Source organism: Ursus maritimus, unplaced genomic scaffold, assembly GCF_017311325.1.
Source record: "Ursus maritimus isolate PB19 unplaced genomic scaffold, ASM1731132v1 scaffold_2, whole genome shotgun sequence".
Classification (NCBI taxonomy): Eukaryota; Metazoa; Chordata; class Mammalia; order Carnivora; family Ursidae; genus Ursus; species Ursus maritimus.
The window spans coordinates 41,078,502-41,092,970 of record NW_024424452.1 but is presented as its reverse complement, the minus strand read 5'-3'; the positions used below and the strand labels follow the sequence as shown (position 1 = coordinate 41,092,970).

General features: G+C 58.5%; 1 long non-coding RNA gene across 1 annotated transcript; it reads left to right on the top strand.

Moving 5' to 3' along the window:
- Window positions 1-7,505: 7,505 nt before the first annotated feature.
- On the top strand, window positions 7,506-10,969 carry LOC103668358. The gene is made up of 3 exons (XR_569996.2): window positions 7,506-8,469; window positions 9,827-9,952; window positions 10,720-10,969. It is a non-coding gene; the product is annotated as an uncharacterized LOC103668358 (long non-coding RNA).
- The last annotated feature ends 3,500 nt before the right edge of the window (window positions 10,970-14,469 follow it).

Here is a 14,469-nt window from a genome sequence, read left to right as displayed (position 1 = left end):
TCAGGATGCCCAGGGAGGGGCTGAGGGGGCATCTGTTTCCTCTTGGCCGTGGTTCCCTCAACCCTACCCCCAGAGGTGGTGAAAATGGAACTGGCTTCCTGCAAAGGAGCTTCCTGGGGATGGTGGACGGAGGATGGACGGGTATTCATCAAAACATCCCACATGGCTTCTTCCCTCTCCCCTTGGAGCTTCAGGGAGCTGAGCTGAGGCTTAGGGGCGGGGCCATATTTCCTCTAGAAGCAGAGAGGTGAGGTCCTGGGACTCAGCACCAAGATGTAGCAGAAGGCAAAGCCAGGCTGGGCTCCCAGAAAGATGTGGTGGGGACCTGTCTAGCTCAGGGGTGGGGTCTCACCCAGGTATCAGGGGTGGAAGACGGACCGGACCGTGGAGGTGAGCACAGAGGGCAGGTGGAAGTAGGGAGAGATCAGAGTGGGTAAAGGGAGGGGGCTGGGGAGGAGGTCTACCGCGAGGGAGGAGGAACCGAGCTTTGAGACAAGGCAGTGAGGGGTCACATCTTGAGTCCAGGCCAGAGGGCTTTGGAGAGGGGAGCTGGACAGAGGAGAGGCCCAGGAATTGAGGAGAGGGGCAGCTGTGTGGGCTGACACAGCGCTCTGGCCCCAGATCCTGGTGGGGCAAATATTTACCCAGCAACAGCGGTTGCTAAGCAAGGAGGAAGGAGGAGGGAGGCCAGTAGCTGGAGGGCCTTTCAGGCTCCTCCCTATCCCTCACAAAAGACAGCTTGGAGAGAGTGAGCCAAACTGCTCCCCTCAGCCCTCCCCAACCCCCCCCCCAGGCTCAGTCAAACCCCTCCATGCATGCATACCTTGGGGTCACCTTTATCAGTCCCCCACCCCAAGCTGGCAATAGGCCGGAGGGCTGGGCTAGGGGGAATTTAATTCCCGGGCTGCCGGAACTTCCCCCACCCTGGGACAACTCTTGGGGCTCAAACCTTGCAAAAGGCCCCCTTCCCAATCTGCTATTCAGTGGGGGCTAGAAAGGGGGATGGTCTAAGGAGTCAGGATTCGGTGAGGGTGGGGATACTGAAAGACAGAGGGAGTCCAGATGTCCAGGGCTGGACACTCGGAGAGGATGAGGAGGTGGAAAGAAGGGGAAGGAGTGCATCTGTCAGAGACCGGGAGGGGGCAGGACAGAAAAGAGGGGTTCTCAGGGGTACTTCCCGCTCAGGCCCCTGGGCAGAGAAAGGGGAGGGACAAAGGAGGGGAGGATATGCTCAAAGGGAGCCAGATGTGGCCCATGTGATGTGGGCTGTTGCTGGCATGGGCGCAGTGGGGGCAGGGTATGCAGCCGTGCCAGGAAGGATGAGTCAGAAGCCTGGAGGGGAGAGGGGAGAGGGACAGCTAGTCCAGGACCCCCAGGAAGCAGATGGGTGCTATCAGGGAGGCTGGGTGGGCTCAGGACCTGCACCAGGCACTGGCTGTGGCTGAGCTTGGGAGTCCGTGTGCAGAAGGGGAATTCTGACATCCCTTCCAGGGCACAGGACAGACACGCTACTAGTAGATTCTCTTTCTTACCCACCTCCTTGGGGTGAGGTCTCTGTTCCGCAGCCTTCTCCCTGGGAGTTGGTGGGTTCTTACCCCCAGCCACAGGCCCTCTGGAAAGTGGGGTGCAGAAGCAGCAGGGAAGGGCACAAAGAGGAAGCTGCTGAGGCAGAGAGGTGGTTCCTGGAGCCCAGGCTCCCTGGTGCGGATGTTTGTTCTCAAGGCTCGGCGGGTTGGCCAGCGTGGCTGCAGACCCCATGGGTCCACCCTGAAATGGGGTACATGGAGGGCTTTCACCATGCAATGACAGCAGAGGACAGACCGGAGTTCCCCCCAGAAGGGACTTCTCTGAGCCCCTCCAACAGTGACCGCATGGGCCAGCGGGAGAGGGGGCAGGGGTCCCAGGAAATGAAGCAGACCCGGAGGGCTGGCTGCCGGGTGCAGCAGCCACTGAGGGGAGATCTACGACATAGAACTAGGAACCCCTGGATGGCCAGGTCCGAGCTGGCAACCAGAAGGGTGTTGTTTCCCAAAGTCCCATTGGAAAGTTTGAAAAATACACATGGAAACATGACTCACTGCCCCCTCCCCATGGCCCCCCTTTCCTGGTTTCTGTGATTTTTCTCCCAGGAGTTAATTCAAATCATATTCTCCCAGAAACCAAGTTTAATGAGGGAGGGCAAAGAGCAGGCCGAGGAAGCAGAGAGGCTCCGGGAGGGGCCTGGGAACGGAGCGGTCGGGCCAGGCCAGGCGCAGTGACTGTCCACCGAGAAGCCCTGGGGTGGGGTACAATTCAAGTGGAAGGCGGGGATCCGTCTGCAGTCCCACAGCCAAACTGCCCTATGGCCCGGGTGCCCCAGACCCAGAGAGCTTGTCTTCTGGCCTCGCCTTTGGAACCCATTCGCTGGGGCCACAACTCAGGCCAGAGGCTGGGAGGAGGGAGTGCACTGCTCCGCCCTGCGCGCTGGGGAAGATCCGGGCAGGCCTGCCCCGACAGGGTATCTCCTGGCCAGGGATGCCCAGTCTGTCCTGGTAAGGCCAGGGAAACGGAGAGGCAGGCCCTGGGCCCTTGCCTCCAAGCATCCCCACTCCAGGGTCGAGGCCGGGGTTTCCATACCCGCCATCCCCCACTGCTGGTATCAGACAGAGGTCTTCATGTTTCCCTTGGCCAGGGAGCACCCACAGACTGTGGACCCTACCTCTAGAATCTCTCTCCATCCCTGCCTGCACCCTTACCTCTGTGACCCCTTTCTCCTCCCCCAAATCACAGCCATCCTTCCAAACTGTAAACCTCAACATGTTTCCACAAGACTTCGAACCACAGTGTGCCCCACGGTACTGGGGATAAAGTCCAAATTCCATGTCCTGGGTTGTAAAGCCCCTCAGGGCCCCGGGCATCCCATCCTGCCCTGTAGATCCCAGCAATCCCAACCTCTCTGTTACTTCTAGACTAATCTGCCTGAACTTGGCAGTGCTTTGCCCTCTGACCAACTCCTCCTCAACCCCCAGGCTCAGCAGAAAGTGCCACCAAGGCTGGCTAGGCGTCCCGCTAAGCCCCCAGCATCTCTGATCACACACAGGGACGCTCTCTGTGGGTGCCTCTGTCTCGCCCGCATTAGGGCAACCCCGAGAGGGGAGGCTGGGTGGGTCCTGGCACAGCGCCTGAGCATGGAACGGGGGGCGTCTCATGAACCGGCACTCCCCAGGTGCTCAGCCTCTCTGCTTTTTCCACGCACCCAGTCTTCACCACACACCCCGCATGCCTTCCTCCCAAGGAGTCGTGCCCACGCTCTGCCCAGCTGGCCAGGCCGCTCTCCACACCCAGCCCAGGGGTTCCTGTTCGTAGAGCGTAGAGCGCTCTCCCTCTCAGTGTCAGGGCCTGCTCCAGGTTCTCTCCATTCATTGGCTGATTTAACTCCAAGCAGGAGCTAACGAAAGAGGTTGGCCCAAGCACCCGACTCGTCTGATGGCTCAGCCCGATCTCTCCAGGAGCTAATAATTCAGTAGTCACGTGTATAAAGGAGATGGGGTACACGCTAGGCCCTCAATACGTTTATTGCAGAAGGAACAATATAATCGCCCACATTTATAGCAGGCTCTATCTCCAGTGAAACACTATCTCCAGGCAGCCCTGGGAGGCGAACACAGCGGGGTCATTATTCTCACTTTATAGAGGAAGACTCAGTCCAAGTGAGTGGGAGGGACCTGCTTCTGGCAGCGCACAGGTGCTGACCCAGGGCCACGCAGCCATCTGGGTCCTGCGTTGCTGCTGGGCAGGGGGGCTGGGGGTGGAGTGCTTTATCTGAGAGTATTCAGGGGTCAAGGCTGGGAGGGGGGGTAACCTTCCATCCAGTGGTCTCCAGCCTCACTGGGAGTCACAGTCACTCGGGAGAGGGGGCTTTTAAAACTGCCAATGCCCGAGGTTCCAGATTTTTGACTCCGTGCTTGGTCCAGGGTGGGACCCAGGCATTTTTCAGTAAGTACCACGGCCGTCTGTCATTTTACAGATGAAGAAGCTGAGGTCCGGAATGGGGATGTGCTAATAACGGCTAACACCGAGGGCTCGCAGCCCCAGGCCCTGTTCTGAGTAGCACGGGTCTGCTGCCCACCTGCTCCTCAGCGTTACCCTTTGAGGGAGGGATGGTTATTATCAGCCCCATTTTATTTGATTTTATTCTATTTTTTAAAAATTCTATTTTGGGGGCGCCTGGGTGGCTCAGTGAAGCGTCTGCCTTCGGCTCAGGTCATGATCCCAGGGTCCTGAGATCGAGCCCCGCATCGGGCTCCGTGCTCAGTGGGGAGTCTGCTTCTCCCTCTCGCTCTGCCGCTCCCCCCGCCCTCCCCCCAACTTGTGTTCTCTCAAATAAATAAAATCTTTTTAAAAATTTTTTAAAAAAAGATTTTAAGTACTCTCTACACCCACAGTGGGGCTTGAACTCATGACCCCGAGATCCCGAGCTGCATACTCTACGAGCCAGCCCGGTGCCACATCAACTCCATGCTCAAGGTAAGAATACAAAGCACAAGGGGCGCCTGGGTGGCACAGCGGTTAAGCGTCTGCCTTCGGCTCAGGGCGTGATCCCGGCATTATGGGATCGAGCCCCACATCAGGCTCCTCCACTATGAGCCTGCTTCTTCCTCTCCCATTCCCCCTGCTTGTGTTCCCTCTCTCGCTGGCTGTCTCTATCTCTGTCGAATAAATAAATAAAATCTTTAAAAAAAAAAAAGAAAAGAAAACAAAGCACAATGGGTCCAAGGTCACATAGCCAGTGAGTGGTGGAGCTGGCTTCCAAGCCCATACTTCCAACCCCAACCCCCTGGCTGTCCACCCCAAAGTTGCAGAGGACCCAGGGGAGGTCTGGGCCCAGGTCCCACATCTCCTCTGGGCCGAAAAATCAGCCCCTGAGAGTGGGGAAACTGAGGCCCGAGAAGCCACAGTCTAGATGAGAGGCCTCGAGGCTCCTAGCCCTAGGCTCACAGGAGCTTAAGGGGCCAGGCATGGGGCAACTTCCCTAGGGGGCCGCCTGCCTCCCTCCCTTCCCGAAGGGGAGTCCTGACCACTCCCCACCGGGGTGTCACCCTCCCTGTGCGGAGTGATGCAGCCTCCTAATTGCTGATCGCAAGGAGGCAATTAAGTCCAATTAGGGAGGGAGAGCTAATTAGCCCTCAGCTTCCCACAGCCTCTGGGCAACCCCGGGGTCTGCAGCAACCTGCTGCCCCCCCAGCCCCGGGGGGGGGGGGAATGGGTGCTCCTACTGAACACAGCAAACATTCGTACTCCTTCCTTGCTCTCCTGAGGGTCAAGGGTCAGCACCTGGCCTGTCCCTCCCTCTGCACTGCAGGGCAGCTCTATCTCCCCGTTCCACAGGACACGCCTGGCCTTCCCTGACAGCCGAGAACATTCATGGCACCCTGTAATTCATAAGGACCTGACTGCCCTTTAGTCCATCCTCCCTGCAACCCCAGCGGTAGGTTAGCCCTGGGGCTCAGAGACGGGAAGTGATTTGCCCGAGATCACACACTCCACATTGACCCCAGACGTTGACACCCCTGACTAACGCGGTCTTTCTGATGATCTCCCCTCCACCGTTCCTGAGGTCACATGGTAGCTAGGCGGGGCACGAGCCGGGCACATTCTCCCCACGTGCTGTACCACACTCAGTTATCCCTGCTAATCTCTCTCCCTCTGTTCATTCATCCACCTGACTCCGTCCTGAGAACCCAGGGCCAAATTCAAGAATATTCTTCCTGGGATCGGAGAATGTAGAATCAGGAGTTAGAGGGTCTAGTTTTCTCTTCCACTAATTCACTCTGTGACCTTGGAAAACTTGCTCTCCTTCTACGGGCTTCGGTTTTCTATGTGCAAGACGAGAGGAGGACTGGATTGGAAGAGTCCCAAGGCCCTTCCCGCCTCTGTCCCTTCCGCTGCAGGGGAAGAGATGGGGAAGGGCTGGGCTTCCCTCTTGCATGCCATCACCAAGGGCCTGGGGGGTTGGAGGGGATACCCCTTTCATACTGAAATTGTGGGGGCCCCATGGCTTATTGAGAATGAAACAGTCCTGCCAGCAGCAGAGAGACGGGAACTCCCAGGGCAGATATGATGCCCTCCCCCCCCACATACACACTCTCTCTCTCTTGCCCCCAGGACCAGGGGACAGGGAATGTGATGGGGGATGCTGGCTGGACCAGACTTGGGGACTGCTTTCTTGGGCTTGGAGGAGAGGGAGGGAGGCTGAAGCCCAGTCTCTGGCCCACATCAGGCCAAGCACCATGCCAGCCTCCCTCCCTGTCTGTGCGGGGCTCACACGGGGCAGGGCAGGCAGGGGGGCCGAGCGAGATGGAGGGCCCCTTCCCATCTCATCCTGGGTCTTAGCCACACCCTAACTTCCTCGCCCCTGTTCTTCTTTTTCTGCTTTCTGGGTCTTCACAAGCACGATTGGAGTCAGACTAATCTGGGTTCCAATCCTGGCTCCGGTACTCATGTCCTGCCATGTTTCCCCGGCCAGGGTGACTGTTTCCTTTTCTATAAACTGGAGTAACAGTAATCCCAGAGGACCTTGTGCAACTGCAATGAGGAGCAGGGGGCCCGCCCCTTGTCGGGGGCTCAGCTCCCCACTGGGTGTCTAGCAGAGCCCTGGCCTAGGCCTCCACTCTCTCGGGGGAGCGCGTGCTGAGCCCTGAGAAGGAACCACAGGGCATCCGGGCCGCCGCAGCACCCAGTCCTTCCGAAACTTTCCCCTTCCTGTGGTGAATCACTGCTCACAGGCCTGGGGACCCAGGAGTCCCGGGCTTGCCACAAACACTACCGTTGCCATGGAAACCGGGCCTCCCCGTCCTCTCACTGATTGATTTCACCACAGTGTTCCCCACCCCCCATCTCAGCTTCTGACTCACTGATTGAATGGCCTCCCCTTTCACGGCCGCCACAGGATCTGTGCCCCGAGCCCCTCAGCCAGGCCCCTTCCCCCAGCCCGCACTCCCTTCCCGCCAAGTTAGGCTGGGCACTCCTACGGAAACGTCTGTCCCTGCCAGGCGGCCTGAGGACCCGCCCCGCCGGCCCAGCCGGCCCCGCGGGGACTTCTGCCGGGGCAGGGAGGTGGCCAGGGGCCGAGCCCCGCGGGCGCGGGCGCCACCTGCTGGCCTTGCGACTGGTGGGCGGGTCCCTGCCCACGGGAGTTGGGGGGGCTAGTCCCCCCTCCTTCCTCCGCTCCTTCCCCTGTATTCTGCACCTGTGCCCCAGAAGGCTGGGGCCCTCGCAGAACCAGCTGTGACATTGCGGGGAAGCTTGGGGGGCAGCTCAGGATGCCAGGGGGCAGAGAACCAGCACCCCAGCCAGCCTGCCGCTCCGGAGCAGGCCTCCCGGAGGAAGGGATGACGAAGGTGAGTCCGAGTATTTATTAAGCACTTGCTGGGCTCGGAGTCCTGTGAGTTTACACGCCTCTTCCCACTGATCACACAACAATCCCAAAGGGTAATTGTGGCTATTATCTTATTTTATAGATGGGGAAGCAGGTTCAGAGAGAGAAGGAATTTGCAGAGGGCCCGCAGGTGGCCGGCGGCTGCACCGCCTGCTGCCCAGGCCGGAGGACCGCCGGCTTCCTCTGGAACAACTGGGCAGAAGTGTGCGACAGAGGAGGGGGCTGCCGGCACTGGAGCAGCTGGCCTGTGACGCTGGAGGGGAGCCGGAAAAGGAGCAGCCAGGGACTAAACAGTTTGGAGAAGAAGGGCGGGGCCGGCAGGGTCAGAGGTCAGAGGTCACGCAAGAGAAAAACAGACTGGACACAGTGCCGGGGTCAGTCCAGAAGCCCGGGGAGAGCAGAGTAGTCTGCTGTTGGGGCCTGGCCTGGAGGGGTGTGCGAGGGCTGCGGGGAGAGCATGGAAGTGCCCCCAGTGAATGGCAAGAAGGGCCCCAGGCAGCCTGGGTGTCCTTGTCCGCACCTTGGGGCTGGACACAAGAGGTGACTGGGGGTGCTGGGGATGCAAGGACAGTGTGGAGCAGCCCGAGTGCCCCTGGGCTCCTGACAGGGGCCCCTGTGCGGGGACAGTGGAACTAGAGCATGCTGTGGAGACATCGGGGCCAAGCCAGTGTGCCTCCTGTCGCTCGCCCCTGCTAGCCCACCGTCCACACTGAAATCAGCAGCGGCGAGGGAAGTCACACCTTGGGAACTGGCAGTTGCCACAAACCCGGGCTCTGATAAATATAAACAAGCACATCGCTGTTCTACGCTCTCCTGCCTCCACTTTACAGAAAAAGAAACTGAGGCCCAAAGACAGAGGCTGACATGTTCAGTATCATAAAGTAATTTCTTCCTTTTACTCACTCAGTCATTCACTCAACAAACCTTTACCATGTGCCTCCCCTGCACGAGGCTTTGGAGAGACATGTCCCGGCCTGGGGGTTCAGTCTCTGCGGCTTCCAGAACACAGAAGCGGGCTTTGCCTGAGCGCCGTGCTAAGTGCTAACGGAGGGGTAAGTACTGGGCACCACAGCAGACAGGGTGGTCTGCGTGGTCAGGAAGACGTCCTAGAGGACACGGGCCCCGAGCTCAGCTCTGAAGGACAAGTTGGGGAGAGAGGGCTCCAGGCACAGAGAACAGCAGCGGGGCCAGCGGTCAGAGGTCACAGCGTGAGTCAGTGCGTTATTGAGTTCCTGCTGTGCCTGAGCCCCAGACTAGGTACCAGAGAGGAGGATTGGGTGAGAGTCCATGCCAGACAGCACCCCCTTGGAGACCAGACGAGGGAGGACCGTGAGGGCCCCGGTGAGGGGAGGAGAGGGATGGAGCTGGTTGAGAAGGGGGAGAGGTGAGATGGAAAAGCAGAGGGTCAAGTTGAATATTTGGTGGGGTTGGCGGGCTGGGGGAGTGTGAGTGAGCATGTCCAGCTTCCAAACAGCAGACACGCACCGAGCGCGTCGTGTGTGCCAGGCGCTGGGCCTGCAGCTGGGGAACAGGAGTGGGCTACATCCAGTCCCTCTGCTCAAGGAGCACCCAGTGGACAGGGGAGACAGACGCGTAAACAGACGGCTGTAATACAGGGTAGTGAACGATACGGCAGATTTCCCAGGGAAACTGACGTTGAGGTTGAGTCCTGCGCGATGAACAAGCATTAGGCAGGTAAAGGGTCAGGGAGCCACAGCTGGGTGCGCTTGAAGCCCTGAAGGAAGGCTGGAGTGGAGAAGGGGAGGGAGCACAGAGCCAGGTGGACAGGTGGGCAGGGCCAGAACGGAAGCGCCTTCTAAACCACACTGAGGAGTTTGGTGTTGAATCTCATGGCAGTGGGGAGCTAATGCAGGGTTTTAAGAAGGGCAGTTTCAGGATCCAGTTCATTTTTAAAATGACCTCTCTGGCCACGATGCGGAATGGAGCTGGGGGGGACGAGGTAGGAGTGGAGGGGGCTGCAGGTTGGAGATGGTGCCAGCTTCCTCAGCGGGTAGCAGCAGGGGTGGGAAGCCGATGGGTTTGGGAAGTGTCCAGAGATGTAGCAGGGAGGTCTGGCTGATGGGCTGGACGGGAGCAAGGTAGGGGAAGGCCGGAATCCTGGCCGACTCGGATTCGGAAGCAGGGAGCTGGGGCAGGAGCAGGTCCGGACTGGCAGACCCAGTCCTCCCAGCCCAGGGCTCCCGTTCCCCCGCAGGGGCTGCTGGAGAAAGGCCTGGAGGACATGGGACAGAGGGAGGGGATGGGGATGGAGGGGGCGGGAGCACCGGGAGTAAGTACCCACCTCACAGCCTTCGACCCAATATCCTGCTGTATTTGTCTTCATAGCGACCACCGCTACCAGGAATTACACGATGACCTTGTCTATTGTCGGTGTCCCCTCCCCTACAGAACATGGGCTCCACGGGAGTGCCGTCACCTGCCTTGTTCAGTGCTGTGTCTCCAGTGCCTACAACAGTGCCTGACACAGCAAGTGTCCAGCATCTATTAACTGGATAAAAACAATTAACTTCTTGGGTACGTATTACTGTCGTACGCCCCTTCAGACCCAGGTCAGCTGGGATCAAATGTTGGTTTCCTTAGCCCGTCCCTCAAACAGTGTGTCCCAGGGACTCAGGAGGGCAGCAGGACATGAAGCCAGTTTTAAGCAGCTGGAGGGGGCTCAGGATGACCCAGGCAGCTGGTGTGGCTGTGGGCGTGCCCAGCCTCAGCCACCTGGGTTTTCACCTTGAGTCTGAAACAGACTGGTCTCCGTGTGTGGGTGCCCCGCCCTCAAAGGGCAAGGTGGAAGCCCCAGGTGACACCTGAGGAGGCAGGGCTGGGCATGGAGCCCCGGCAGGCAGGGAAGAAACATCTGGGCCCTAGTGTCCAGTCCAGACTGGAGCTGCTGCCAGCAGTCGGCCTGCAGCGCCACCGCGTGGTCAAGGTTCAAAGACGCTGGTCCTCCACCTGCGCCCTGCTCTGGGATCCAGGCAAGCTCCACCTGCCCCACCAGCAGGCCTCCCTGGGCACCTCTGGCACCAATCTCCAGTCGTCCCTCCAGTCCTCTCCCTTTGCGGTAACCTCACTCATCCTTTAGGGACTCCAGTCCACTTCCTCCGGGAAGCCTCACCAAAGTGCTCCAGCTTCGATGACCACTCCCTGCCTCCAGGCACTCACTGGGTGTCACTGTTGTCCCTCTGTGGTCTTAAGCCTGCAGTCAGGTAGATCTAGCTCCCAACACCGGAGGGTCCACTTATCAGCTGTGTGATCTGAGCTAGTTACTTAATCTCTCTGAACCGTAGTTCCCTAATGTGAGGCAGAGGTGGCATTTCCAGCCTCACGGAGTTGTGAAGAGGATGAAATGAGATCAAGTCTGTGAAGGCCAAGAAGAGAGTCTGGCAGTCAACAGGCACTCGGGAAATGGCAAGTCCCTTCCCATCCCTCTCTCTGACTTCCTCTTCCCTTTCCTAAAAAAGACCGCATGATGGAACAGAAGGCATAAGACAGTCACAGGACCTGGGTTCTCCTTCTCTGTAAAAGGAGGCCATTAGATAATTGACGAACGTGTTCAAATACTCATTGATTGATTGATTGATTCATTCATTCACTCAACTTCTATTCCGCCGATGACATTCTCTGCAACCAGCACGTGGTTAAGATCCGTTAATTCACCCGCGCCAGGCTGTGTCTTACGCATCAGTACCCCCTGTTGGTATCTAGCTTGGTGCCTGGCATGGAGAGGGGCTGGAAAGTCCCTCCTCTATAACCCAGCAAGGGCATGTTTACGGCCTCTGCCTCCCTGCCCCGAGAGAGCACCCAGCCCAGGCTGGCACCAGGTGCCCCTCCCCCGCCCTCTCCCCAGCCCGAAACCAGAGCTGGCGCCACTGAGTGAGGAATCTGGGGACCAACTGTCACAGCTCCGGTATCACTCGCCTCCCGGACGCCGGGGTCCAGCCCTGAGTCCCACAGGGGCCCTGTCAGCCAGCTGTCCTGGGGGACCCTGGCTCCACCCCAGCCCCTCTGAGCTGCTCTCCCTAGGGAAATCAGAGAGTGCAGGGGACCCTGTGAGGGGGGTGCTGGAGTGGGCCCAGGGGAAGGGCGGAGGCATCTGTCCAGGTCCAAACCTCAGGCCGGGCTTCAGAGCCCTTGGAGACTGGTCCACAACAGCGGGAGGACCTGCAGGGGCTCCTTACTCCCCCACCTCTGTAGCCCTCAAAATCCCAAAGACCGTTTTGCCCTCACGCCGAATCCTATTTGGTCATATTCTCTGGGTCACACAGGCTAGTTTCTGTGTCTTGCTGAGGACAGAGATCAAATCTGATTTCTTTTGTGTATCCTACGGAATTTTTCTTAATGCATTCTCATTGATTTAAATTAGTGAATTCATGTGTTCCAGCAACAGAGAGCAAACGGGCTGCACTCTTGGTAGGAAACACAGTGTTTGGATAGCAGGGTGGACTTCCCCTAGGAAGCAGTATTGAGACAAGGAACCCGCCTCGGACAGATGAAGAGGAGGGGGAGACGGCTAGGATGCCCTCCATTATGGCCCGCCGGCTCTGTGGGGCAGCCTTGGGGGCAGGCTCCGTGTGGCTTCCCTCCCTAGGGGCTCTGAGAATAGGGCCCGGGAGGGGCGGGTGGTACATGTGTGCTCTGTCCTTTGGTACTTGCATACATGGTGCTGGGAGGTTTGCTCTGAAAAGAGAAGGGACACAGGTCCACACACAGACAAGCACAGTCTGGACCACCCACCCTGTTCCTGTCCTGCAGGGTCCACATGAACCCTGGGCTCTGTGTTCGTGCCCGTGTGGACACGCAGACACGCACACGTGCACACAGATACTGTTGTGCATAGACACGCGCTGCACATACAGCCAACACAACAACTCCACGGGTCCTTTGTTCCTCGGGCCTGAGGCTAGGAGCCGGCCCGCGTGTGCACTCGCACGCCAGAGAGACAGAGTTTGCCTGCGTTCCAGTACTCAACAGGAATTATTTTAGGAATTCTGTGCTGATTGTTTGGGACCATCTTTTTCCTGCAAGGCCAGATCTAGAACTGGCTTCAAGTGACCCACGGTGGGTCCAGGTCTCCTCAGGTGCCTGGCACACCCTCATTAGCTGAGAGAATAAATGAATGACAATGAATTATCGAGGACCACAATCTAGCTGAAGTCCTGCAAGGAGAGAGCAACCAGGGCCAGAGCACGCGCACTGACCGAACACGCAAGAGGAGACAGGCACTGTGCTGGGGACTTACTTCCCCATTTAAGAGACGAGGAAGTCGAGGCTCAGCAGGCAGTGACTGCCCAGGGGGCAGAACCAGCAAGCAGCATGTGTGCTCCCAGAGGCCTGGTTCTGCCTCAGACACCATGACGCTTCGAACATGCAGTTAAGTCAACAGGACCTTACTGAGCTTCAGCTCTGGGCAGGGCTGTGTGCCCAGCACTAGGGGGCCGGGCGAGGGGGGTGATGATGAAGAGGAAAGACTGTCCTATCCTCCAAGATCCTGGAGTGGAGATATATGCCACCCACACACCTTTCTGGACATAAGGCAGACAGTGATGGGTGGGGCATAGCCATCTCTTTCCAAGCAAAACTGTTTAAGTAAGCCCCTCGGCCTTAATTCTGGATCAGGCCGGCAGATGGAAGGAGGAAGAGGAGGGCCCTTGGGCAGAAACCTAGCTTGGCCAGCACAAGTGTCAGCAGAAGAGGAGAGTCCCCTGAACAAAGGCGGCCATCCGCCTCCGGGGGGAGCCAGGGAAGGACTCATGGAAACCCCGCCCCATGGAACCTGGCTCCTAAGGTGCCCACCCCTGGGGTCCCTGGGCTCCTGTGCCACCTGGGCAATCTGGCAGTCCCCTCCCCGCCGTGGACATACCCCACACACTCTGCAGGCACACGCTCCAGCACGCACACCCATGCCACAGACCCCAAGTGCACTCGCACACCCACAGCCAGCCCTCCAGGTGCACACCCTCACGTTTGCGTCTCCCACCTTGGGTATTTGTCTGGAGAATCAGTGGGACCCCAAGGATGGACACGTGGTGCATGAACACGCCCAGGGGGCTGATTTGTCTTTGTTGGATCTGTGAGGTGGGTCCAGCAGGGACCTCGGCCTCCCCCACCCCACTCCTTCATCTGCCCCTTCCCGTTCAGCAGCTGTCCCCCTCCCCATTCACACACACTTGTTTCTGTCCTTTGTTTTCCACCCTGGCCAAATCCCCAAGGCTTCTCTGGTCATTAACCTCCCGTTTTAATTAGCTTAGTGAAGAGGAAAGGGGAAGCAGGGCAAATTCAGGGGTGGGTGTCAAGGGGGAATCTCATTTCGGTGGGGACAGGAAGGCTCAGATCAGCTGGTGACAAAAATGCCAGCCTCACAATAAGTCCTATGCAACTGTTTGCTATTTCTCTTAAGGCGAAAACCGTCACCTGTGCCACAGAGTAGGAGCCTCTCCCTCGAGAGCCCCCAATGTCACAGGTCCCCCAGTCCGTGTTCCTGGGGTAGAGGGATGGGGGACAAGAACCCACCTCTCACCTCCTCTCCCACTCAAGCCATAAAGCTTGTTGTTAATGTTATGTGAACTCCCCAATCCAGGGGGGCACCCCTGCCCAACTCTGGGGCCCCCCAGGGGCTCCTCGCCTGGGCTCCCCTCCCTAGATCTACTGCGCAAGAGCATGAGCCCCGCAGGGTGCCAGCCCCTCCGGAGATCCTCCACGCCAGCCCCCACCCTCCCGCTGGTGTTCAAATCCACTCTTTCCAAGAATCAACTTGGTGAGCTGGGCTTCACAGCTCAGCCCTCATGGCCTCACAGTGCGGGCTCTGTGAGGCCACCTCCTCTGCTCCCTGCCTCCAGGCAGGACTTTACCTCACAAACCAGTTCAGATGTTTGGTTTCCAAGGCACTCCAGAAAAGGCCACCCTACCACGCAGCTCACCCACCCATTCTTATACAATTATTTTGGGAAGTTCTTCTTAAAGCCCAACCTCGAGGCCTCGAGCTGCGGTGCTATCCCCTCCCGTCTTGGGAAAGGCCCAGGCATAAAAAGGGTGACAAA